Below are 27,951 nucleotides of genomic sequence, written 5' to 3' on the forward strand. Positions count from 1 at the left end.
GCTGGTGCTTGGTGCCAATCAGCTTTCACTAATCTGCAACCTACCAGTGCTCCCACTGCGCCTCGGGATTGACTGTCAGGAGGTCAAAACTGTCCCGTGAGCCAACGGGGGGCACAAAAATCACATTCCTGCCTCCCTTGCTTCTACTAAAGGTCGGTATCAATCTAATTCTGATGTCTATTGAAAACAAATATGACAAGTCATTTTATTTTTTTTTTGTTTTGTTTTCAAGGTGTTTGTTATGTCACGTACATTGTGCAAAGCCAGTGATCTCCACAGCTCAGGCAGGCAGTTGTTTGAGGAGAAAATCTCTCTCTGAAGATCACACAGCTTGAGTTATTCTTCTTGAGGTTCTAACTCATTTACAAATTAAGAAAGCCAAATGTAACACTTTCTTGTAATAAATACTTCACCTTAATATCAGTGCTTTAAGTAAAAAAAAAAAAAAAGTCTAAATTTGTACCTTGTCTACTATTCCTGTAGCAAAATAAATATACAGGGGAAAACAGTCCTTTTAACTAGAACTATATGGCCAAATTACTACTATTATTCTCCCGCTATACAGCCAGCACTTAAGTTTGGTAAGCAGAATGCAAATAACTATGTATTATTCTGTTACTATAATCTATGTAATAATTTCTTTGTCATGGTTATACAATGGTTACATGACAATTTAAAAACATCTCAATATCCAGAATATCCCTGTGACAATAATTCACTTTTAATAACATGGATATTACTGGCATAGTGGTGATGGTGCTCTCCTGCCATACCAATTTAAACCCGAGTTAGGCCAGGTAAAGCTTTGACACAGGTAAGTGATGCCTCAATACAGAACAAAACTAAAAGATTCCACCATGTTTGAAAAGTTGTCTTCTGTGAGGAAAAGCAACCCACCATACTTTACTTGTAGACAAGACGCAGTCTAAGAAATTGTATCTTTTGTCAGATACTCTCTCATAAAGTAAAATTAAATTAGATACTGAGGCAACATTGAGAGTAAACTAGGTTATACACACTGCACACAAGTGTTTCACCTACTTACTAAAGGGTAGATAAGAACTTTTTGTGCAACTCACAATGGAAACCTTCAGACCTAGCTCTGAGTGACACTAGAAGAGTCATTGTAACTATTTTATTTCCAGTAACTATTAGGAAATATGAGCATCTCTGTCACACTGTGGCAAGAATAAAAACCAGAATTTAAAAGAAAAAAAATGCAGACACTATAAAGCATACAGTAAAAAAAAAAAGCATACAGGGAGAGAGAGTATATAGTATATCAAAGTATACCATTACCCTCAGTTTGGCTGATGTGTTAATGTGTTACATTTCATAGAAGCATATAGCGTATTTATTAAGAACAAGTAATTGTTGGAGATATTTCAGTTACTGGAATACAAAACTAGCTAGCCTATTGTCTACAAAATAGCTGTGAGAAGTACTGATGTTCTTCAATCAGACTCCTATTTTAATCAGTGAAACAATGAGGATAATCACGTATTTCAATAATGTTTCAATAACATTTTGGTAATGACGTTTCAATACCTTTTTCTAATTCGAAAAGAACATGAAAGAACATAACTAGATAAAATCACTTCCTTTCTCAAGTATGAAATCCATCTCTTTAATTAATTTTCCTTTCTACTCCACATATTACGAACATTTTTTCTTACCCAGTTGCTTTTGGTTTTTGCATCTCCCCAGTACAATAAATCTGCAATACTTACAAGGCAGAAAGCTGGCAATACATTCCTCTGTTTTCACGCAGAAAAGCTGCCATGCAAACAGCCCTGATTCACACAAGTTATTAAAACAATGGAGACAACTACCTCACGCTGAAAAATTATGCTTCTACCTTTAGATTAAGATTACTCAATTACGTTTTAATGAGGTTGGTAATTCTGCCAACCCACCAGCTCTGGCAGAGGCCGCCTCCAAGTCCCGCAGCCTCCGCACGGAACACTGGTCACCACATTGGTGGCTCACGAGCGTCCTCAGAAGAGCTGAGGCTTCAACAGGGCCAGCAGAATTCCAAGTGCAACTCAAACCTGGATACCTGAAGGCTGCTTACCAGTAGAAGAAGGGTTTGCACGGGTGATGTTTTTAAATGACTTAAGGATTATTTTGGTGGTGGTTGGGTTTTTTTGTGTGTGTGAGAGGGGTTAGAAAACTGTGGAAGGAATCAATCTAGAACAGTGTGTGCTGTTTGGCATTTGAGAAGAGGAGGTTTTGTTTCACTGTATTTCAACAACCAGGAAAGTTACAAAATCTCGTGGGACCAGATCAAACTCATGTGGTAGCAGTCAAGATTTCATCAGCAGCTCTTTGCTGCAGGTACAGGCACGGCTAAAATGAATACAATTCATCTCCAAAAAGAAATGGAATTAAACCCAGCAGCCTATGTACAGTGCAAGCTTCAGCATGACTTAAGAAGAAAATAACCCAACCAACCACTCTTTACTTTATCAGTATCTGAAAATTCTCCCTTGCTCCAAAAAAGCATTTTTCAGTATCCTATTTAGCTTATTACCATATGCTTGCAATTTCCACTCTCCACAGAAGTAATTCTGGAAAACCAAAGGAAAATTTTTGTGAACCACGGATATAATAAAATAACCCCCTCTATGAAATGGTCTAAAAGCTTGGATTGCTTCTGCTCCACCTCCCACATCTGGCACATGCATCAGATTACAGGCCAGAAGGCAAAGCAAAGAGACAAAAAAAGGAGATAGTGGCTGGATCAGAACTAGAAGGAAGCACATTTTCGATAATTCAGACTCTTTTTCCCAAATGCCAATACATCAAAATGTGATAAATAAACCAAAACATGACAGAACTCCACAAACACACTTGCAAACATTCCCCCAACTTCAATCGTTCCCCACAAGGCAGTGACTTACATAGAAACATGCTTGGGTGAATTCAGAACTATTACTCTGTGTGAAAAGTGCAACTGGGCTCCTGATTTTGTTAACTGACAAGTTCACAGGAAAACAGCTATCGTTCTTCTCTGATTCAAAAGGTTCTTTCACTTTTATTAATTTGTGAATTATTTCATATGTACAAACAAAACCAAAAGCCACTGAATTGTCTAAACACCACAATACTGTCAAATAAACACTGGTTATCAATTGGTCTTTTTGCTGTTTAAGTTTTGCAAACTTAAAACTTGACCAGGAAGACCTACACAAGGGTATAAGAAGCTGTTTTGGGAGCATTGTTTCCCAGACCCTCTTTCTAGAGCCACATTCTCCTTGTTCGTTCAACCCCACATCAGCAGCACAACAGCATAAAGCTTTTACCCAGTCTTTCAAGCTTAGCAATAAATCTGCTGCAGTCTGAATTATCAAAATTATTCAGACCGTTCAAATGATTTTTTTGTTCCAAATGGATTTGGCACGCTGGTCAGGAACTTGTAGAGTCAAACACAAGCAACAAAAGTGGAATTCTTCTTGCTAAGCTAATTGATGGTCCTACAAAAACGAAACACGCAACTACATATTCAAAACTCTCAAAGACGCACTGTATTACAGTTACTGAACGCCTTCCCCTCTGTGTCTGGTGTAATATGATCGTAATTGCTGTGAAAGGGTGAGAGACTGACTATATGTTAAATCCTGCCATCTGTAGGTGCTTTACACAGTTACATTTGCTGCTGGGTCAAAAGTTTACCTTATTTTCACTTGTTCATAGCCGATCACACAAGTCTCTGCTATGTGTAATCTTTGACCCACTCTCAAAGCAATTTTTGTATTACACAGTCATATGACTACATTGAAAAAAACCACCTATTTTATTAAGAATATACTTCTTGTTGGTTAGCTTAATAATTATTACTATTTTCATATTTGGTAAGCATACTGTACCGACCTTGTTCTTCCCAGGTAACTCCCTTGAAGCACAACCATAGTGCCATGAATTCTTCCCACAAAATGCTCCAACATTTCTGGCTAGTTGCAGTCCCAAACCACACGCAAAACAGGGCTGGAAAACATTCATGGTACTTGTTGTTTTTAAAGTAGGGGGAAGCAACTGCTCAATTTATCTTAATAGGAAGAAAAGATGCTCCATAAACATTTAAATTAATGTTCACAGTGAAAAAAAAAATTGTGTCTGAAAATTAATATGGTCATAAGAATAACCCTACATATTTACTTTTAAAATTAAATATGCAAAAATATACTACATGGAAACACTTATGCTCCTGATATTATTATTATTAATAATAAAATATTTAAGGAAGAACTAGTCCCATGCACAACAGCATTAATTAAGCCTCATCTCCCACAAATTTATATCTCCTGGTTGGTTGACTTCAGTGCCTAGAAAGGTGAAAGCTTTGAATGAAGCTTTTCCCACAGTCGGAACATTTGTTTAATGCTTCTCTTTTTCCCATCACTACGATTCCCAGACAACTAATAGGATTATTTCAAGCTGTAACCTCTCTCTCTCTCAGGGCAACTTTAGGTGCTTCCACCTATACTCAGCTACCTATTTTCACAAAATTTATGGGATCTGCATTTTGACACCTCCACTGTGCCAAAAAAGGTGACCAAAATCACCAGGAGGTTCAGAAGCTACTGAGGGGAGACGTGTGTGCATGTACACAAGTGCATGGTGTAACCTCATGAGCCTTGTTTCCACAGGAAATGACACTAAAACCATAGAATAATATTTGACCTTATTATAATTTCACAGCCAATTTAGATGGACCAAACTAAACAGCTGACTATACTAACAGATCCCCTAATAGTATAGCAATGCTTAAATCACAGATTTTGCTAGACAGTTTTCAGAGGAAAACAGACACGAAGGCTCCACTTACCTTCTAATGGGAAATATAGATAAAGAGATACTTTTCCATAGACGTGTATTTTACTGTCATCAAAGACTTGAGATAGATTGCAATCCTTTAATTCTTTTGTAATCTAGCACTTAGGCAAGTATATTGTCTCCAAGAATATAAACACAAGTCAACAGCTGCATTGCTCCATTTCACTTTTGATTCCTAGATTCTAAACCCTTCATAAATGTAATAGAGAACAAAAGCAAGCCCTAGCTATTGGGAATATCAGTTAAATAATATGTACTAGAGAATACTCAAACAAATAACAGCATTAAACCATCTCTAAGCATAAAAAGATGTTCACAAACAAAATTCAAATAGTTATCAAATCCCAATCGTTTCCACAAAGACAGAATAAAAATTAACCAAAGTAAATAGATCAAAAAATAGTTTTTAAGGCCAAAACCTCCCATCATCTCACCTCTTGTATAACAAAGACCATAGGATTTACTTAGCAGCTCCTAAAGCAAGTCTGATACTCTGGCATCTGCCAGCAAAGTTTATTGTGTTTATGTGTTGTTACCAACAACCTACTTATTTCAGACCTGACCATGTGTGCTGGTTTTGCCTGGGATAGAGTTAATTTTCTTCATAGCAGTTACTATGGGGGTAAGTTTTGAATTTGTGCTGAAAACAGTGTTGATAATCCAGAGATGTTTTAGTTACTGCTGAGCTGTGCCTACACAGAGTCCAGGCATGTTCTGCTTCACACACCGCCCCAGCAGTAAGTAGGATGGGAGTGCACAAGAAGTTGGGAGAGGACACAGCTGGGACAGCTGACCTCAATATTCCACACCATATGATGTCACGCTTAGCATATAAGGCTGGGAGAAGAAGGAGGAAGGGGAGGACATTTGCAGTGATGGCATTTGTCTTCCCAAGTACTTGTAATTTGTGATGAAGCCCTGTGTTCACGGAGATGCCTGAACACCCACCTGCTGGTGGGAAGTAGTGAATGAATTCCTGATTTTGCTTTATTAACACAAATATGAAGGCCAAAGGTACCCAGAGGTATCTACATGTCTGAACACAGGGAAATTTTTCACCTTGGCAAAAAATTTGATTAAGAGCAGAGCTCAAACAACTATAAGAGACAGAAGAAGGGAAGCTGAGACCTCAGGAAATTTGAATCAAACCCCAAGGTGATCCAGTAGCACAAAAATACTATAAATTAATTTGCAACTTCGTATAAGTTTGTGCATTTCTTCCAATTTTTCTACAATGGAAAAAGTGATTTTAGAGAGTTTGCAACTGAGCATGAATCTATACTACTCCTTACATAACTGGGGCAATTTGAAATCTCACAATTTGTTTAGCTGACTCATGAAGACCCCATTTCTGATGAGGAGAAATAATCTGTCCTCAGCAAACCAATTTAATGCCAGCATCAGAAACCTTGCAAGGAGTCTGATGAGCCTTCATGTTGGTTCATAGAGCAGTGACACTAGCTAACTACAATGCAGGAGAACTGCTTTCATTCACTTTTAAGAACAATTCTGCCATACATACTTGGGGCCAGGCTAATTACAATGACTCTACAACACCACTTCTCTGACTCTATTTGACTGTATTTTAATTAAGTAATCCAGATTATTTGTACAAATACACATACACTCTTTTTCTACCATCAGCTGAAAGAGAAATATTGCAAGTTGAGATCTTAAAGCTAGCAACTCCTTTTTGTACATCATTTTCTATTATTTTTCACCTGAAAAATATTCATTAGTTTAAGAGTTTAATGTTTCCCTTAGAGTGAGAATTCTTAAAACAGAGAATCTGAAAAAATTGCAAAAGGTAAAAATTATAACTCATAAAAATCTAAATCTTCTTTTAGTATTTAACCTTATGCTGATCAAAATACACCACCAAGTGTGGAGATAATTGGCAAAGGCATTTGTTTTAGAGAACCTGGATAGATTAAAAATGTATTCATTGCTCTCATGCAATGGGTATGTATATTATCTCAGGATAATAAAAAACTTTATAGACAATCACTGTGTCAATGAAAAGTACACATACAGTTTTGCATTTTATTATTATTTTTGTTATATACACACAGACATACACACACAGAGAACCTTCCATCTTCCCATGCTCTTTCCAGGTATAATAGTTACAGTCTCAAGTTAATTTTGAAATTTTCCTCTCAGACAATATAAACCTATATTATCAAAATCCATTCAAAAATTAGTATTTGACTTCTCAAATGGCAATTAGAAGTTTGAATCTGAATTACTTTGTATACAAATAAGATGCTTTCTACATGGCATGGTAGCTTGTGATTGATAAGGGCATTTATAATGAGCTGTTTTAAAGGATGTGGTTTTGCATTAAAAGAAGTCGCTTATTACAAGGGGTTTTTCATTCTATTTCAGTGGTTGGATGCAAATCCTCCCACCAGCTAATTCTCACAGACCTCACTTCCTAGTGAGACAGTCACCAACCTGATCAGCCGGCACACACCACAGAGTAGCTATCCAAGAAGTATCATTAAGATGTCATCAGCAAAATGAGACCAAACCCCAAAAGAAGGGAGGTACTTCTAAGGGGCCCCTTCCACTCCACCTTCTTCCACTCCCCTGGAGGGAGTCCTCCAACCTGGACTGTGGCAAGTCTCCAACTGTCCAGCTGCTGGGCAGCATTTGCTGGTGCAAAGCTACTCTCCATCTCCTTTGGTAAAACGTAGAGCAAGTTGAAATTTCCTGTAGGCTGGTCTTGGCCCACAGATCACCGCTTGGACCACATGCGTCTATGAATAAGAGCAACCTGTTCATTGTATCAACTTGACTGGCCCTCCTGTCCTCTTTTACAACACAGCTCCATCCAATCCCTTAAGTCAGTAATGACATACAGTACAACATGAGCACATTTCATTGCCTGTGCTTGGCGTAGGAACTAAGCCATGAAGGAAAATATATCCATGTCATGCTAAGCAAAGAAACACATGAGTAACTCTGGGAAGAACCTAGCACAAGGCTCTTCTGAATGACTGACAGTAATGTTATATTGATGTTATAATAAATATTTACCTACAGACACAGTGTAAGCACAAGCAGTGACAGAGGCTGTGTGAACATCATCTTCATAGTGGCAAGTGTATGCTCTCTTAAAACATTGGAAGACAAGAATAGGAAGGAATCTGTTACACAATTAAAAACATTATAAACCCATGTCCTGAAAGTTTCCAAATTCTACTTTGATTGAAAAAATAATAAATAAATAAATTGAATAAAATAACACTTAAGTGAAGGAAACACCTCAATATATCTAACAGCCATGTTTTTTCACAGGACAGAAAGGAGTTCTCCATTTCATTGGTATTCCCTTGATTCCCCTGCTAAATTACAGCTAAAATCACTACAGAGTTCAAAGTAGAACTCTGTCCTGATTTCTGTTCCCTTCGCTTCTGGATGCATCTTGGTTTTTACACAGAGGCTGTTAACACTGCTCTCGGTTTTAAAACTTCATTCAGAAAGATGAGGCAAGGTTCTGGTCATTGATGTAGCTCTTGTTGTTCCAGTGACAACAAAACAGCTAAGACAGTGTTTCCTGAAGAAGGGAAAACCTTGCACAGCACAGGATGAGAATCATCAGACTAGTGGCTTTCTTGAGTAAAGTCAAAAGATGGTCACTATGAATGTATGATACTTCATAATGTCTCCCCTATTTATTCCATAACTCAAGAGGAAAGGGAAGGGAAGCTAGGAAAATGAAAAAGAAGCTAGGAAAGGGAAGGGAAATGTTTCATATTATGTTTAGGACAGAGTCATGTCTGTTAAGCTCTGCCTAGAGGTATGGGCTTTGCAAAATGCAATGTTACCTCTCAAATGAAGAAAAGTCTCTCTTTCCAAGAATCTGTCAGAAGAAGAAGAGGTCCACTGTTGATTCCCGTATGCAGCAAGCACTGCAGCTTCAATAAGCAAGGAAAGCTTCCCCCAAGAACCTCTCCTGAGAGAGCTCCCTTACCCTGGAAAGGCTCCTCACTTGCTCTTCCCAGCAAGCACAGTACGTGGGGAATATTCAATAGGTATTTGCTGCTCAAGTGCCTGATATCAGCAGAGATACAGAAGTGACTACAGGCCCTTTTTGGATGAAAAGTTAGGGCTCTCCTCAAACACCCCAAGCAGCCTAAAACATATTTGAACCAACTTGAGACGGTACAGCAGCAGTAAACAAACTCTTTCTTATCCTTTAGTACTCATGCTTTTCTGCCATACTAAGTGCATGAGCAGAGTCAAAGGCACGATGGATGAATTAACTCAGAAAAAAGCCGTCCAAAAAAGCTGAGCAATCAGTCCTCAAAAAATTAATGATAAAAGACTTTGAATAAAGCCAATTTGTAATGGAATGTAAGAAGGGAAGTCCCTAAAGAGAAAAACTGTCTACCAGCTCTGCAGCAGGTTTTGCTGCCCCATGCAGTTTACCATGGCAAGAAGCCAAGTTGGCAAGGCTTGCTTTTCTCCAAGGAGCCTGGCAGTGTGCCAGCCACACTCACAGGTCTCATTCCTGCTGCCAAGCTTGAGGGGCAATCAAAGATCCTGCTTTGTGAATCTACAGACCTGGTTATGACCAAGAATATTTGTGTTTTAAAACGTTCTTAAGCAAGTCAAGTTCCCTCTGTTTATACAGCAACTGAGCAGGCGAAACAGAATACTTAACCCAGCTAGGGAAAATGAGCCACAGATTGTTAATTATATGGCTATTTGCACTTTGACTGGAAGAGGAAGTAAGCTGGTTGTAACTACTCCGGGCTTTACTCCTGCAACTGCATTGAAACCACATTTATGACAGCTGAAACTATGCAATTTTATATAAAACGTGGGCACTTCCTGTTTTTGAAGCAAGTCCTGGGCTGCTTGCCCTTACCTCATGGTAACATTGCTGGAACAAGAATGCATTAACTATACTCAGTTTGGAAGACTGGTCTTAAGATCTTATTTTATTAACTCTTTTTAAACGCGTGGATAAAAAATGTAGATACTGGACTACTGCTGTCAAGTACCTCTATTTCCAGGACCTAACCGTATTCCTTAGGTGTTAGGAAACACACAAGTTTTCCACGTGTGAGTCCAAAACACCCAGCTGTCACCAAGGGCATGCTCAGTCCCCAGTGACGTAGTCACGGTCACTCTCGGACAGAGAGGCAGGGCACATTGCATTGCCCTAGGCAGGCAGGCTGTGCTCTGAATTACACACGCCAGCAGTTCTTTCTTTCTTCACTCAATATGCAGTATTTCAAGTAACTTGTAATAGCAGCTTTGTTATTTTGCACAGTACGGTATTAATTCTTCATCGTGGCAAGTATATGTTCAATTTTATAGACACTGAGTATGGGAAGTGACACAATCTTCCCAGCATAAATCAAAGAAAATCATTATTTGACTAGAAGATAATTTTCAAAGTACCATTTAACAACCCTAATAAGAAGCGGTAAGCTTATCTTTTAAACAGAATAAGTTTCCTCTGTTTTTTCTCTTACTTCGCTAATTTATGTCAATTGGATCTCACAAACCAAACTTCTGCAATGAGTACAATTACATAAATCAGCCCTCTACTTTTCCATTGACAGCCTTTTTCCTAAGAGATTACAGATGAAGAGTGATCATATTGTGGAACTGAAAAGCAAATGCATATCCAGTAATCCTGATGATAAAACATGATAATTCTTACTTACAAAAAAACCCTACACACATTTAATTTACAACATATTGCTCCAGATGTAGCTCCTGACATACTGCTTGAGAGTCAAGTATCCCCTATAAATGCAAGATATTTACAGTCAAGATTACCAAAATACTTAACACAGAGAAGCTTAACCTCTACTACTTTTGTTTTGCTCTCTGAGACCACAACCTCTTATTTTTAACCATTAGATCCCATACTTAACTATAAGAACTTGCCAGCTTTGCAGAGAACAATTACAGACCTCTTAGTCTCAAACTGGAATAAGATTAAATAGAGAGTTGGTTTGAAAGCCCTTATGCAAAAACCTCCAACTACAAGAAACACTAAAGCTAAAATTTTAAATTCAATTATATCTGATTTATTGATTTCTCTTTACTGAACTTCAAAGTAAACATGGTACACTAACTCATGCACTTAAAAACACTTCCCTCAGTTGCACTCTTCCTGCCTCAAGTCAAAGCACAGTTTTGAAGCAGCAGCCAAGCCAATTTGCAACTAAAAGAGGGTGGTCCTGCCATCCCAGGTCTTCTTCAGCACAGACATTTGTCCAGCTCTGCAGTTAGCAAGTTCAAAGAGCTAAAGAGCGAGTCAAGAAACCCAACCAAAAATGCATTTGCTGACCACTGGGTTTGGGTACCTGAACCAACTCACCCCAGAGTCACGGCAGCAGAGCACAAGGGAGGCAGGATAAACACCTCAGCAGGGAGGGCACAAGACACACTTCTGGCAGCCACTAGACCAAGGTTGGCTGCAAGAACACTGCATTTGTGGCAGCTCCACAAAAACTGGCCCCAAGTTCAGCCCCTATCCTCCAAACACGGGAGGACACAGAAAATTCTAATTTATGGGGTACAATCTGAAGCTGCCCAATTACCTTATGAGCTACAGACTCAAGCTTCAACTCCTCTTCTGACTTTTTTAATTTTTGACTGGTCTACTTTTTCTACATACAAGCACGCAAGACCAGATCTTTCTAAACTCATCCCCAAAAGTAAAGTGAACATTTCTCACAAGGAGGGGTAGGGGGGAAGGAAGACTTAATGAAGGCAACCCAGATTAGCTACATGATACATCACAGTGGAACAATTGTGCTGTTAAAGATCATGCAGATGTTAGGATGGAGGCAAAGGCAGCCTTTCTTTAGTTACAGCACAGCTGCTGCATACAACTTCAAAAAGATTTGGCACAGGACTTCAGTCACAAAACTTCCCCCTCACTTCATTTCAGGCACGTCATGTGAAACTTCAGTGAGCTGCATCAAGGACAAAACTGATACAAGGGTTGTTTGGAACATCTTATCAACAGCGGGGCAGCTCCTTGCACTGCTTGTACTCACATGCACCTTCACAAAACTCAACCCTACATCTCCATTCACCCTTAACCCAGTAATCCCTCAAAAGCAATGACATCCCACACTGCTGTCCCTTTTATTTACGCCTTCATTATCTTCTACTTTAAAGAAGACAACCAAATTACCACATAATTAACATATATCAACACTTCAAAAAAGTAAATATCTATTAAATTAATATTATAAAGTATTACCAACTTACATTCACATCCTTCATTACCTATACACCGAGCTACTCTGATCAAAGATCCTGATCAATCTCACAGCTTACAAGCACACTGAATGTACACGCCTAATGCCAGTACTTTATTTTCCGCATAATATATGCACTGCAAAGGAAATATATATTTACTGTTCCGCTTTTCCCTTTAAATGCACCAAAGCATTACAGCCAAGGGACACGTAGTTCACAAGAAGAACCTGTATTTATTTTATACAATTAACAGTAAAGTTCACAGAACTTATTTGAACTCCATACTACCACTACGCTTACTTGTGATTGCCTTTCAATGACTATATTGACAGGAGATGTACCCGAGAAACCTAAACTACTTTTAGATGTATGTGTGCACATGAGATTAAATTAAAAGCATTCCTGAGGCATGGGAACAGAATCTTAAAAACCTTTTATGATTTCTCCCTTTTTTTTCTTTTATTAATTCATATGACATCAACTCATTGATTCTTATGACATTATTAACTTCTACCATGTGAAGCCATAAACTAATCTGTCACTTACAATATTCTTCCAACAACTGTGAAGTTACAAAGAATAAATAGTCCAAATGAGAAAACAGCAGTAGGAGCAATGAATATTGTGCTAAAATTCAAACTTCATAAAGAAAACAGAGTAGAGAAAACTACAACAAGGAAATAAAAGCAGAAATGCACCAAAAGAGTTTTTTTTTTTAAAATTACTCAATTGCATCATTACTGAGAACTTGATAAATGCTAGAAACCCGTGACTTCAAAGAATATTAGTAATGCTGATTAAAAACAGTGAACAAAACTCATTAAAGCAAAGGAAAAGCTCAAAATACCAGAAATATTAACCACAGCATTAGTGTATTTGTGAAAAACACAACACTTCAAAATGACCTACTTTAATAATAGTAAAAAAAAATGAAAGAATATGGGCACTACCCCCCCCGCCCGACTCTACTAGTTTTATAAAACACCATCTACTTCTCAGAATTAGTAACAGACTCGTGAAACTGAACCAATTTGTTCAACAGATGTTTCAGTTAACCCAAAGGAATTTTACTTTTCTATGGTAGAATAGAGCACACTGAATAAAATTCGACTATTATTAGCAGCTTTCAAAATATATTAGCTTAAAATTAGCTTCCATTTCCATCCCTTCTTTCTCTCACACAACAGAAAATATTTTCCGTACTGGATTAGCTGTGCCACCAAAATAAAGTAGGCACGTTGATAAAACGAGTCACCCTCCTCCTCTTTGACCCTCATTTTATGGGATATGCAGGAATGGCAGAACTTTTATTTTTCTTGGCATTCCTCTTTCCACATTAGCCGATAATCTTCCCTGCGTAGCTTTGCCAGCACGCTGCTCCACAGGCCCACAACACCCCTGCTGTTTCAAGTCCCGTGCTTTTCTCCAGCAGGCTCTACGAAAGGATCGCACAATTCTCAATGTGTGCTATTGCATCAGTCTAATTGCACCATAATTTTCAATGCTCTAGGTAAAGCAAATAATTTCATTTTTAGCCTCTGCTCACAGAATATAGTTTGTTGCTCCCACCCCGCCTCCTTCTTTGCTTGTGTTTAAAGATTTAAAGAATGACTTGCACTGCACAGCAGTAGTCAAACAAAAATACTCCATATTTTCTTAGAAAGCAGCACTTAAAAATACTGCTTGATGCCTACAGCATTATTGCGGCCTTTCACAGAGCCATATGTTGTAGGATCCCCCATAAGCAGGCTGGAAGGGGGACATGCATTCTTCCTCTGTGTATTTAATATCATGTTTAGCTATTATCAAAGCTTCAGAGCTTTTAGTGTCTCTCTCTCCTGCAACAGCAAGTAACAGCCTATCTGGCAAACACACTCACTACGTTTCCAGGCACCAAAGACACACTCCTGTTTAATTCATAAAATCTGATCTAATGTTAGACATTTTGCACTGAGGTTAGCTAAGTTAAAACAATATTTAGCTTAACCATGCCTTGGCCAAAAAGTTCTGATTTACTGATTACAGCAGGATTGTAACTAGCAATGGACACCACACTGGGAAAATAAAAATCCTGAAGAAATGCAGATAGAATTGTGACATCAAGCTGTTCTGATAATGGGCATCACAAACACTGTCTACTTTGTACTTGATAGAATAACCAGGCACAAGAAACATGTGCCTTGGATGAATGATTCATTTACATGTCATTTTGGTTTTATGTACTTTTATTATGAGTTGACAGCATCCAAAAATGCCATGCTTCTTGCCCCCCAAATGGTATTACATGATACAAACATCTACACTAAAATCAATCTTCAGAGGCAAGCAGCACTCACACAAGAAAATGTCAGAAGTAAGTTTTAGAGAAACCTAAACTTTGCCTTTATTTGTTTCTGTGACATGATATATACCACAGTTAGGTCCATGCCATTTCCACAGCACCTCTGCTTCATTCAGCATACAAAATTACTGCTAATCAAAACAGTAATCTGTTCTACTCTTGGTATTTGGCATATGGATGGACACCTTATTTACTGCAAGCTACTCAAACTTCTTTTTCTTTGTGAATTCAATGGTGCAGCAGAGTGTCACATCAACGTAATGGTCAGTCCTACCCTAACTTAGAATAACTGTGTTATTCCCAACTACCTAACTAAAGCAGTGACAGCTTTGAGGTCAAAATGATTCTCCGGTTCTGAAAAGAACTTTGTCTCCAGTTTAGCACAACACAGACCTATTTTTTTTCACAGCATTACATTGTGCTTTATATAGCATTTTCAAACCTCAACCCCCGCTGCCTCACTCACAGTTATTAGTGCTCAGCACTTTCCCAAATCAGATCCAAAGTCATTCGCAAAAAACGCAAGACACAGTTAGCAAAGACACGAGAAAAGCCAGGACTGAGCAACTTACCTATCATCACCTAGGAAGTCTGCAGCACAGCCAGGAAGAGAGTTCCGTTCCCCAGGGCAGCATGCAGCTGCACAGAGCACCAGAACAGCTTCTGCCTCCTGCGATCCCCTGCCTCTCCTGCCACGCACGTCCCGACTTCTGCTGGAAGTGAGGCAGGGGTACTACGAAGAACAGCTTTCTCAACTGCATCAACCAGATTCATTACTGGAGCAGGTCCATCCTGCGCACAGAACAAAGCAGGGGTCCTGTGGAAAAAACAGGGCATCAGCCTGTCGTTGAATGCTGTTAAATTGTAACATTTCCTCACCAGAGGCCAACTGAAAGAACTTTGCAAAGACAAGCTCAGTTTTGATGTTCTTTGACTTAGACACTGCTACACTGCTAAAAAGTTTGCATTCAACACTTCTAGAAAAAAGAAAGAGACATCAGACCTTGTACAATGACACTGTAGACCCGATACCTACATAAAGGTACACCGTGCAGCTCTTGTGGCAAAGGACTAAATTGTCACAAAAGCAAACCAATCCTCTGAATGCAGACTAGGCATAGGTGGTGGTTAAACACATTCTCAAGGAGCTTCTACTGAAATCAAACAGTGTTTATTTACATTCAGTCTACAGAAAACGACCTTCCAGAGCAAACTCCTTTGACTGCTTTCCTCAAGCAATATACTCTGTCCTATGTTGACTGAAGCCCTGGTCCTCCTTAAGCATCGTACCTTCAGCATCCTTGTCAAGTCTCTTCTCATCCCTACTCCCTATGGCTTTTTATCTCTCCTGGCTCAGTCATTTCCAGTTGTGGTTGGCAGAGCCACACTCTCTCCTTTAATCCCCCATCCTCCCTCCCTCGTTCCCCAACATGCTGTATTAAATCTCAGTCTTAACCCCAGGTCTGTCTCCCCTGTTCACAGTCTACAGTACTTTGGGGCCAGGACCAAGCCAGCACCCCTGTGCATGCCAGTGCCCCATGGCTCCACCATTGGCTCTCAGGTACTGGGGCACGCAGCGGTGGTTTTGTCCCCCAGCTCAGCCTTCTCTCCTCTTCCAGGCTATACAGTCTCCACACGCTCAAGACAGCATGCAAGAACTGTGATTTCTTTATAAAGGTTACAGTTTGGTTAGATGTGAGATTTTCACAGTGCTGACAAAGCTGTGACTCATAAGTTGCTCTTCTCAGTGCCTTCACCAGCGCTTCCCGCACTGCCATCTCACTCCTAGTCTTTGCCTCAAAGGGGGGAACATGGAGTAGTTAAAAACAAATTTTTTTTGCTTCTTTTTTTTTTTTAAAAGAAAATCTAAAATGAAGGAGAACATTTTCAACACATTTCTACAGATATCTACATAATTCTGGGAGGAAAAAAAAACAATTAAGCTAGAGGTAACTGCCCAGCCCCAAAACCTAATGTTTTACCAAGTTATAAAAAGCTCCAGCCAGCATCCTATACTGGGAAGCACCAGTCAGCTTTCCTTACTGCAATTCCTGGCACTCCCCCTTCAGCCTTTAATAGTCTGTCAGAAACGCGGACTGTGCAAACACTAACACCTGAGAGCAGTAGTCAAACTGAGGACTATCAGCTGAGGGTGGCCACTGCCAGACTGAATACCACACAAGCTGCCTTTTTCTTCACCACCAGTTTTGTTGCAATGTTCATACAGCATCATTAGGCAACAGCACATCATCCAGCTAACTGTTTCTTCGGATGTCGCTGTTTTCATCCTGGTTACCAATGTTTGCCTGAAATGCTATAGCTGCTCATGAAACACTTCCTAGGCCATGAAAACCCGAAGTAAAATGGGTTAGCTTTGTTTACAGTGAAGGTTACACACAGCTAATGGAGAAAAATTAATCAAATTCAATTTACTTCACATTTGCACTAAATTAGGAGCAGTTGTGCATCAGTTACAAAAAGGAAAGGTAACTTCATACAGTACTGCTGCCTGTGATCGCTTGCCTCTGCCTGGAGAGGAAATAACCTTCATGTAGGAAACCCTGAGAAACTTTTTCTTTCCTTTTCTCTATTTAACAGTTATTTATCTCAGCATGAAAAACAAATGCAGCACACTGTCATTACATGTATAGTCATGCAATATACATAAAGAGGTAAAACTCCCAAAGCAGACGATGCTTTCTTTTAGAGTAAAATCCAAGGTACAGATTTTTAATTGAGCTCTTAAAAGCCAACAATCAAGACAACAATCAAGACAATTTCTTGATTGCTCATGTAAATACTTTTGTAAAAACACAGTCCAGAAGAGCAGACCAAGGAAACAGACACAGTGTCAAAAGCTCACAGATGGGATGCCAATTACAATATAGATTAAAGGCACTATGACATTTATTTATAAATACTTATTTCCAAGGAATTACTTGACTATTCCTGTGAGACCGCATTTAGCCTACAGATATCTAATGTACCTAATTTTCAAAAAGCACTTATTAACTATTGCAAAAAAAGTATGTGACCCACATGCAGACTCCTAAAACAGCCAGTATTACCACAACTAAGAAGCTTCAGCACCAGTGTGTAAAATACAACGAAGCATTAGAAGCTCATTTCCATTTTCAATAAATACCAATATAGGATTTTATTATATCTTGAATTCAATTTAAGTAATGAAACTGCCTATCAAGCATCAATAATACCTAGATTATTTTTTTAAGGCCAGAATAATTATATGATCACTAGTCACAGTTAAGATGCAAAATACAATTAGGCTGAATAAAACTCAGTACTTCAATGTACAATCATGGAAACTACGCTAAAATTCTTCCTTAAAAAAAGAGAGCAGAATTTCATGCACTATTTCATTTGGCAGAGTATAACATATTTGTTGTCAGCAAAGAACTTTTTTCAATGAGGAAAAAGGAAAGTATTACCACTCATACAGCACTGCCCAACTGATCACAAGTGTTAGGCACTAGTAGTTGTCTCTGAACTGTAAGCAAATGTAATAGGCTTAGTTCCTACAGACCACTACATAACGTACTTAAAAGAGAGAAGTAAAATTTTCATCTGAAATCCAGCAGACCTCCAAAACTACTATCTGTTTAACAAAAAGTAGCCTAATTATTTTTTCATCAAAATCAATATTTACAGTCTAAAACACTACATCAAGTAGGAAAGCTTTAATGTAACACAAATTATAAAACACCGATAATGGAAACGCCTGAGAAGGCTCTAGGACTCTATGTATTTATGTAAGATTTGTGAATATATGAACATTTGGCTATATACATCAAGAAAAAAGTGAGGCTCAGTGCAGTGAACTAAAAAACAAAAAGACTAAACTTCCTTAAGAAAAGTGTATTTTTACAAGGACTTAAGTCAGCTGCCTAAAGCATATTGAACATCTTACTCAACAGCAAAGATTCATTCAAAACCATTCATTCATTGTAAGACAACATCCCTTTTATCTCTTTTTTTCTTTTTTTTAAGTAATCTGCAAAATTTTTTAGGTACAAGTTACTCCCTGAAAGCCCTCAGCAGCTTTTTCTTAATACAGTTATCACAAAAGCCATACTGCAGTGCAAATAATGTATTTACTACAATCAATATACTGGCATCATTTGATGAAGGATTCTTCTCCATATGGTAAAATTAATTTTGTTATTAGGTTTGTTTAGGAAAGTTGTTCTTAAATCATCATAAGGAACATAGTTTCCTACAATATTAGAACTTTCAATCATCAAAAAAACTCAAAATCATGCTTCCTTTTTAATTTCAAGACATGAGTAAAGGAATTTTAATATCCTATATAACTACTGCTACATTAGCATCAGCAGAAAGACTGCTTCTTGCATTAATGAAGATGTATAGTGTAGCATACTCTTATTTCAATCTGTTCAATTAACATGACACAATAAGCTCGGTATAAAACATCACGGATCTTACACAAATAAACAGACTCCCACATTCAGGTTACTGCTCTGCAATAAATTGCACACAGCTGCTCACAGCTTGTCCTCACACCAAAAAGTACATTAAAATGCAATAGCAACCTTATAACTGTACTCTGATTGACTTCAGGCATATTATTAAAAAAAGAATCTGAAGAAAAGAAATCTGAAAAAAAAAAGTTACCAATACTGTCAACAGTACCTACAACTCCCCACTGCTATGGCACAGCATCCTTAGTTTTGTGGCTCACCATCATATGAAATGAAGCCTGTATCTCAGAAGCCAAGTCGGACACGAGAAGCATGCACAACACCAGCCCTATTCTGCTAACCCAATCATCCCCAGCACTATCACGAGTTCAAGGGAATTTAGCTTCAGGTCAAATGCCTCTTCCGTTCTTTACTGAGCACCTAGAGAAACATCAGGTGCAAAGCGAGTCAAAGTACCATAGCTTTATGGACATCAACTAATGACTCCCATTGACTTCCTCAGTATCTACAGCAATTTCCAGCGCCTCAAGCACTGCTCTGGCTGACTAAAGATTTTAGCTTATAATTTCTTAAGTGCTTGCTTTAGACCAATACTTAAGCTCACCTCATTTATTTTTCTTAGTCTATGAATGTCAGGGCCAAAACCAGCTACATAACAAATAGTAAAGGATATATAGCAGTATGTCAGCTATATGGTATCAAGTAAAATAAAAGTACTTAGTCTTTTAAATTTTCAAAAATAACATACCTGAATCTTAGATTTGTGAAAAGTGGAAGTTATATACTTATGTGTAGTTTTACTTTTTTGTTTTTAATTAGATCAGACACATAAAGGTAAAACTTATTAACAGCACAGATACATCTTGCACAGAACACTAACATATGGTGCTTTCATTCAAAGCAAATATACATGTAGTATTCTGTGGACACTGAACTGGGTCTTCAGACATATCTCAAAGTGAAGATGACTCCCAACACACATTTGACAGTAGCGTATCAAAGCAAACCTTTTAGAGTTATCCCCCTTTTATTATGACAGCATAGAACAGGAATACCCTGTGACATTTTTTGTGAGCTAAACCCCCCTTTTGCTACAGGGTTTAGTTTTCACCTAGATAACTTTCAGAAATTCAAATATACATGATAAAGTTCATACATTTGCTGAAGACACAAGGAAGCTCTCCACAGAGGAGAGAATGAAAAATAGGAGAACTGAGAAATCTTATTGCTCCTAGATATACAAAAATGCATGTCACACAGAGGTTAATTAATAAAATACCACAAAACTCAACTACGCTGTTTGTGCCTAATTTGTGAGGTTCTTTAAATAAAATATCCTTTTTACACAATCTTGCAATTCCAGTAATAAGCTTAGCTCCAGAAATTTCAGGTTTTGTGCCTGAAACCCATGATGAGAAGGAGCAGAGAACATTTTCTAACAGAGACTCTGTGGTTTTGGTACCTCAAAGCTTGACAGCTCTGATTTAATATGCTGATTTCTCCTCTACCTTCTGGGCTACACTTGCAATACTTAATCTCCTCTTCCAGATCTCTTACGTGTACCCACAAATCTTTCCCCTCACAGAAATACCCCAAACCACCACCACATCATTCTGGACAGAAATGTTCAAAGTGTGCTGTCACATCAGAGTGCTGGGCCAACCTAGCAGCTAATTACCATAAGAAGATCTTGTGCTCTTTCTCCCTTTCCTTGCACCCACCCTATCCTTTATAGCAAACCTGTTCATTGAACTATTCACTTTTATCAGTTTATCAAGGACTGAGAGAAGTTTAATAGCCAGGAAGACAAGGGACAACATGACAACCTGGCCAATACCATGGAGAAGACGACAGCGAAAAGGACTTAATTTCCAGAAGTCACCATTTTTTTCCCCTAACTGGTTAACTCAGTTTATTCTGCTGTACTAAACCTTCTCACTCACTTGTTGATGCTTACATAGATTAACACTTGCTAGCCCACAGACTAGAAATCAGGCAGCCTTACTGTCAGGTGAGTGCATTTGTCTAATCTAGACAACCCCTCCAAACCACGTACCTCTGCAGCCCAATGGTTATTGCCACCTCCTGTCCCTCCTCCTACTGAGCACGAAGAATTTCTGGATATCCCAGCCAGCAGTTTCCAAGCTGTAATCCATGGTCGACAGCCACGGTAAGTGGTCTATAGTTAGTCTAGCAGAACTGTATCATTCACCATAATTATAAATGCTTAAATTTCACAGGGTTATAGCAGTAGCCAGTGAAAAAAAAAAGTTAGTAAAAGAGGGGAAAACTCTCAAAGACTTAGGGAAGCAACTAGTGATAAAGGTTGACTGGCATGGTTCTTTGTGCAAGGAAAGAGGAGAGCCCTTGGTACAGTCGATGGCCAGAACAAGGCCCATTCTTCATCAATGGTCTCAGTAGCACTTCTCTCATCTTCAGCCAGTGTGGCTGGACACCACAAACACCACACACTTTTTACACTTCAAACTGGACAGTGCAGCAGCTGTGGAAGTTCCATAAATCTTTCAGCGAAGAAGAGAAAAACAACCACCGTAACTTCAGTATTTTGGTTCAAATTGAGCTGCCTGATTTCTATTATTTTGGGATGTCTTGTCAAGCGTTCTCCCTGCTTCCCCCCCTTAAGGCAACTTGTCAGCAATTCACTATGGAACCCAGATAAACAAACAGCTTTTTTATCACATAATCTCCCCAAATGTGAAATGGTTTTAATATTTACCTCCAGTGGCAGTTACAATGCAGAAAAAAAAATTATTCTATATTAATCCCATTAATTTCTGAGTAAAAAAGAATGTACAGAATTTAAACACAAGTTTAAAATTATATAATTCTCAATTTACTAAAATATCAGGTAGCACATACTATGAATAGGCACTTATATAGATATATACATGTGTATACAAAACTAGAAAACATATAAAACGTACATAGTTTCTAATACTGGTTAAAAAAAATCTGCCCCAAAAATGCTACTCAGCTCTTCTAAAAATCAAACCAGCTCCAATTTTATGACTAAATTTGATGACTTGTTTTCTTCTTTAGTTCCAGGACTATTCTTCAGATACCCCCAAAAAATAGAAAACTGCTTTTGTTCCAGCTGAATAGAAATGGAATAAGCTCAGTACAACTGCAGTCTACAGCTCTCACCAACTCAAAGTAATGCTCTCATGCAGGGTAGGATAGAAATTCTGACTACATATAAATTTAAGGAGGTAAAGAGAGCGTTAGACTTTGCCATGATATTTGGTCATGCTCGTCACACCTCTTCAGAGCATTCCGAAAACCCCTGTGCCAGGTTTCCATCCTCCTCCATTTCAGACTACCAACCCACCTCACCCCACTCCTTGAGTCACATGAGCACTACTCCTCCCTTCAGCCACATTTTGGGAAGCTAAGAGCCTTTTAAATGTTTGCTACCTGACTAGTTTCTAACCAGGCAGGCCAGTTTTACTGCTGTCTTAATGACTGCAAATGAGAAGACTGAATTTTCCAGTTTTCTGAGTAGCCACTCCAAAAGGATAAGTGTGGAAATACTGTGCACCTGGTCCTGCAGACTCCCAACTCTTACATCATATGTGTGCTGCACCCGTGGCATGGCTGGTACCACTGCACACGCGCAGGGCATCTAAGCATGTAAAACAAGCATGTTTAGATGCATTTTGTTATTTCAAAAACTGGCTCTATTTTCCTCCTTTCACATTTCAGCAGGACAGTTAGGCTCCCATTCCTATCAATAGCCAGCAAAAGGTTTTGTAAATCATCCTTTGGTAACACCAGGGCTTTCCACCCCACTTCCTATGCACCCCAAATTCTCACTCCCTTATCGCCCTTCAGTTCAGGAGGTGGATCTTTCAGAGTGCCAACTTTTTGAGCTGCACCAAGAGGATGGGCGGAGAGGGAGCTGGGGATATTATGCTGGAAGGTGTTAATGGCCACCATCAAATGGTTCTTTGATCTCCAGACAATTACAGAGCTGGGTCTGCTAACCAGATGCAAGGGGCTCCCTCTTTCCCCTGTTTCTTCCTTCTGCATCCCAGATGGACAGAAATGCCATCAACTTGAGTGCAAAGCCCTATAAACCAATTATAGGTTTATTCTGAATTTAAAAAGAGGAGGACTACTTTGCTTTTATAGGAGGAGATGTCAGAGTTTACAAACCAACAGCTGGACACTGAAAGAGACTCTTTTAACTCCTGTCTGCTTAAGAGCTAGGTGAAAATATGCAATTTGATTGCTGAAGTTTAACAACACTTAAAGTCTTCAAAAGCTCTTATTACAATCATACATTAAAAAAAATATTTTTTTTTAAAGATTCAAATACTGGGCATAAAGCATATGAGATTGTTTTAGTGCTCTCTATTAATTAGTACTGCTTTCATTGTACAGGCAAGAAAATGACATTTTTTTTCCTAAACTGGCAGTGAACAGCCAATTCAGTAAGCTGTGTTTTTGTTTTCTGTGACAGGGAAGTGGAAAAATCTCTTTCATTTATTAGGTCTACAGAGACCAAAACTGGCCGGGTGTCAAACCTGCTTTGTAAAAGCCCAAATCCACTCAGCCATGTGCGGATTCTATAATTCTTTACAACCTGTTATCAGTATCAACTTCACAAAAGATGAACCTTTGGTGTCTTCCAATGAGTGTTACTGCAACCCATTATAAAAGGAAGCAAAAATCTGAACTGACAGCTCACCACAGAAAGAAAAAAAACCCTAATTGCAGTGCCAAATTAAATTCTTATTAAAATCGAAGTTTTGGGTTTGTTTGGTTTTTTTTTTTGCTAGATGAGCTTTGCATAAAGATATAAAATGAGATCTCCTATAATGGTGGGTAAGCAAGCTACCTAACTATATAAAATTTTAATTACTCTGTTTCAAGCCCTACTGTGTGCACCTCTGCTACTTCAAGTGCCAGTTTCATCACCTCACGCGTGATTGCAGGGCAGTCAGAACTTGTCATGGGAACAGACAGGACAAGGCCTTAAGCTGAAAGGGTGCTGATGACAAACTGGGATAGCAAAATGAACTCTTTAGAAGGATGGGGCTTTCAGGAAGGAAGAAAACTACCTGGGTGGAGTGACTGGCTTGCTTTTAACTACTAAACTATCCTTCTAAGAAGGACAGATTCCTAGGTGGCTTTGATGAGCTGATTAAAATGTGCTGACTCGTTAAAAAGATACTTCTCATATCAAATCAGATGCACACTGTATAACATCCAGGGAAAAACAGCAAACTTCAATATTCAGTAAATACACCCAACAACATTCTTACATTTTCTATGGCAGAAGTTCATGAGTAACAACATCCACAACACTCTTCAATCTCACGCTTTAAAACTAAACTGATCAGTCATTTTATGCAACTGAAATATTCTTGCTATGCTAAAACTGATCCGTAACTGTCTACACTGACAGCATCTGTTTGAATAGTCCCATTTTTTTAGCATTGGATTTGATTGCATTCTTTAAGGTTAAAAGAACTGCAAAATAATTCACAAATGTTTCCCACATTATCAAGTACTGTAAACAACTCTCTGAAACATTTGATACACTTCACATAACTTAAAATTCTAGTGTCCTCATTCAGTGTTAAGTTCGCAGATCTGCAGCACTGCCTCTGACACAAATGTGAACATTACCAGTCTTAACATCCTCTTTCGCTGTGAAAAATATATATGTATCTTAATACAGATAAACTGCAAAGATGCACGTGATTTTCTTCGAAGTTTAATAAAATCTGCTGGGTCTTTAGGTCTCCTGAAAGTACGTGTGTTTTTTATCACCACCACATAAACAGTCTGCTTTAATACTCCTCGCTACGCAGCCTGCAGATCACGGGCACGCAGAGACTCTGAACTCAGTTTTGTTCGCACAGGAGCGCACGGAATGTTACAGAACACCATTTCTCCTATGGAAAAGCAGTGAATCTGTACTCTTCACACAGATTCAACACAATTCAAACTTAAGCTGTAATTTGCTGATAGCCTGTGGGTGAGGAGTAACATTTTTTAGAAGTAAAACAGGTTCAGGAATACAGTGTACTAACACTGAAACACAGAAACAATTTAGCACCATTTTAGGAGAACAACATATTAAAGTGGTTTATCTACTTTCTAGAAATCTGCTGCAAAACGTTCAAACTCTCCTAATCTTCGTCCCTCGCTGCAAAGCAGCTTTGTGTAGCCTCTAAAAATAGGAAGGGAGCAGTGGGGGATGGGAAAGGGAGAGAAGAAGAGGGTAAATTGGAGTGAGAACTAAATACAATGTTCTGGCATTAATTTATAAATTGAATTGTAGTCTTTAACTACAGCTTTTCCAACGAAGTCGGGCATATTCTTGATTATCAAATAAAAGAGGTCATCCTGTACTTTTCATCTTGTACATAGGAAAGGAAAGGAAAAAAGGAAAAGTTTTGTTTCATCTGTTACCAAACCCATCACTCTGCAGTCAACACTTTTAATGAAATACAGGCCAAAGGATTAGTCAGAGCAGATTCATGGAAAAACAAAGGAAATCTGTATGCAAATACAAGCCCATCACAGTAACTAAACCCAAGAATTAATGTCGCTCAATCAAGTACCTCTGAATACAGTCCTACAAGCCCAGCTCCACAGCAACTGGTAGAGACTTTAGTGCAAGCCACGGCCCTGAAGAAGACAAATAATACTAATAATACTAATACCATAATTGAAGCACTAACTAAATTATTCTAAATGTGTCAGAAATATAGTTCATGTGTGTTAAAAGTTCTAGGAAGATTCTGTTGGGGTTTTTTTGTGTTTGCTTGTGTGTTTGGGTTTTTTTAAGGGAAGGAACAGATAGGGACCTGGTGGGGAAGTTTATAGGTGAAGGTATTGGGCTATAGGGAAGACTGCTGCAGAGTGCCCAGCTGGAATGCCAGAGACGTGGTCTGAAAGCTAGGGTACTGCAAAGCAGAAAAAAAAAAAAGTCGACTCATCATGCTTATTGGCTCTTGCAATGAGCCAGGGGCTGGCTGATGGACTGGCACAATGTGGCATCGCAGGCCTGGCCCCAGAGAGCGGAAGCGGCAACCCAGCACTTTCCATGGCTTAACATTAGGCCAATCTCAGCTGGGACTTTGCACAAATAAGTATGACTCTAGGAGTTCTTCTCAGAAGGTTATTTTTAAATACCTGACCATATAAGCTTCCCTGGAATAGGAAAAAAGGGGAGGCAAAGCTAAACAGTCATTACATATATGTTTAAATATAACATTAAAAAACCCACAAGATATTTAAACTGACTAGAAATGTTCACTTTCATTTTAATTTTAAAGTTGGCAGCAGACTTGGACCAAAAAAGAGTTGTATATTCTGACCAAGATGCAGCAGCATGGTGTTTCTAAACCAGTTTAGAAGAGGGTAAAAAAAAAACCAACAAACCAAAACTGCTCAAAATCTCTTAAAGAAAAGTAGCATTTTATATCTGAGTCCTCATTCACAGATGTGCTACAGTCAGAGGTAGAGGAAAGAGCTCAAGTGGGAAGGGCAACAGTAGTAAATCCACAAAGGGAGTATGTGCCTGTACAGAGTTCAGCTAACAGCAGCAACATCAACAAATAAGGTCTGGAGGTTTGACCCTGAGTTTTTGCAATACAACTTTCCCTACAAGAAGCATCTATACTAATGCCAAAAAGGCACTTGTAAGTCCCTATCTACTTCTATTTCAAAATGCAGACATAAATACATCAAGGTCTACATAGATCAACTCACAAGATGCAGTGGGATGCTCAGAGAAACATGGTCACAAGCATCAAGCATTATCAAAAGAAAAGCCTAAGACTCAGAAAGACAACACTCGGATCTAATGGCACATTTGGGGAATACTGATACTATCTGACTGCTGGGCATCTAACAACTGGATTTTTCTAGCAGCACCTCTTAATACATTTAGAAACAAATTCTGTAACACTACCTGAAATTACAAAACAAGCAACTGCTTGAAAACATTTCAGTATATAAGAACCACATTTTTGTTTATAGAAAAAAAGTATGTGTCTATCAATTAATCTCAAATTAACTCTCCCCTTCTGTTCATTGGGATTTTTTTGGCTGTCACTACCAATACTGCATGCAAAAAATTTGCAGAGCCATGCCATACTGATGATTAATTATTCAATTGCGGAAATTCTTCTGAGCACAATTACTGTACTTGTCAAACAAAATTGACTTTTTGATAGAGCATTTTGACAATGGAACAGTAAAATGTAAATATTAAAATAACAGTATATCACCTCAATATATGACAGTGCTAGCCATTGAAAGAATGGTACCTTCTCCCAGCGTGCACATTAACTTTCAGTTACCATAATTGCTTACTCCCTCATCTTCTCTTGGCTTTCTGACTTTGGACTTCTGTATCATTAGAGGAAATTTATTTTTTTGTTTCAAGATAAACACACTCAACCCTGCATCTCAGAGTGGAAACCACAGAGATACTAAACCTTCTTTTGAGTAACAATCTCCAAGTCCCCACCCCCTCCCCCGCCCCCAAAATAAGCCCCGAACCAACTCCCCCTTCCCCAAACGCACAGAAGAAAAAAACCAGAAAGACCCAACTCCAATTGATACTGGTCAGTATTTACAGGTTTACTCAGATTAATGTCTGAATATGCCATTTATTTATTATGTGTATATCTGTATTTCTGGAACTGCAGACCTTCACACAACAGAGCCCAAAGAATATTTTGTGCTATCTGTCCCAGACTGGTTTCCTTTCTGCTGCATACACACCATATAGTCGAGATGATCTGATAACTCACTTCTGGTTGTGCAAAAGTACTGCAGCTAATAAAGCTTTTGGCTGTTTATTAGAGAGGGAAGGAAGAGGTACACAGACTTTTAACCAAACTCTGTGACACTGTATAGAACTTTCCCACAGTGACTGTTCTTAAATGTTCACTGCCGTTCCAAAGCAGCCATTTTCTTTCCAAACTCACAGGATTTCTTGCAAAGTACACAACTTAAAAAAAATAAATTAAAAAACATACAAAGAAATTAAAAAGTGCATAAGCATTCACACCACATACCATGTGC

The 27,951-nt window shown here is 38.6% G+C and overlaps 1 protein-coding gene across 7 annotated transcripts in view; it reads right to left on the bottom strand.

Annotated features, from left to right (window-relative positions):
• Nucleotides 1-27,951, bottom strand: part of NCOA2 (nuclear receptor coactivator 2) — a 195,152-nt gene that overhangs the window by 111,745 nt on the left and 55,456 nt on the right. For 5 of the 7 annotated variants that reach the window (XM_069854224.1, XM_069854219.1, XM_069854225.1 and 2 more), the window contains one exon: nt 14,992-15,236. The exons of the other annotated variants lie outside the window; for them this stretch is intronic. The gene's annotated coding sequence lies outside the window, so the exon portion shown is untranslated. The remainder of the gene's footprint in view (nt 1-14,991; nt 15,237-27,951) is intronic. 7 annotated transcript variants of the gene reach the window in all.

Source organism: Phaenicophaeus curvirostris, chromosome 3 (assembly GCF_032191515.1).
Source record: "Phaenicophaeus curvirostris isolate KB17595 chromosome 3, BPBGC_Pcur_1.0, whole genome shotgun sequence".
NCBI classification, from domain to species: Eukaryota; Metazoa; Chordata; class Aves; order Cuculiformes; family Cuculidae; genus Phaenicophaeus; species Phaenicophaeus curvirostris.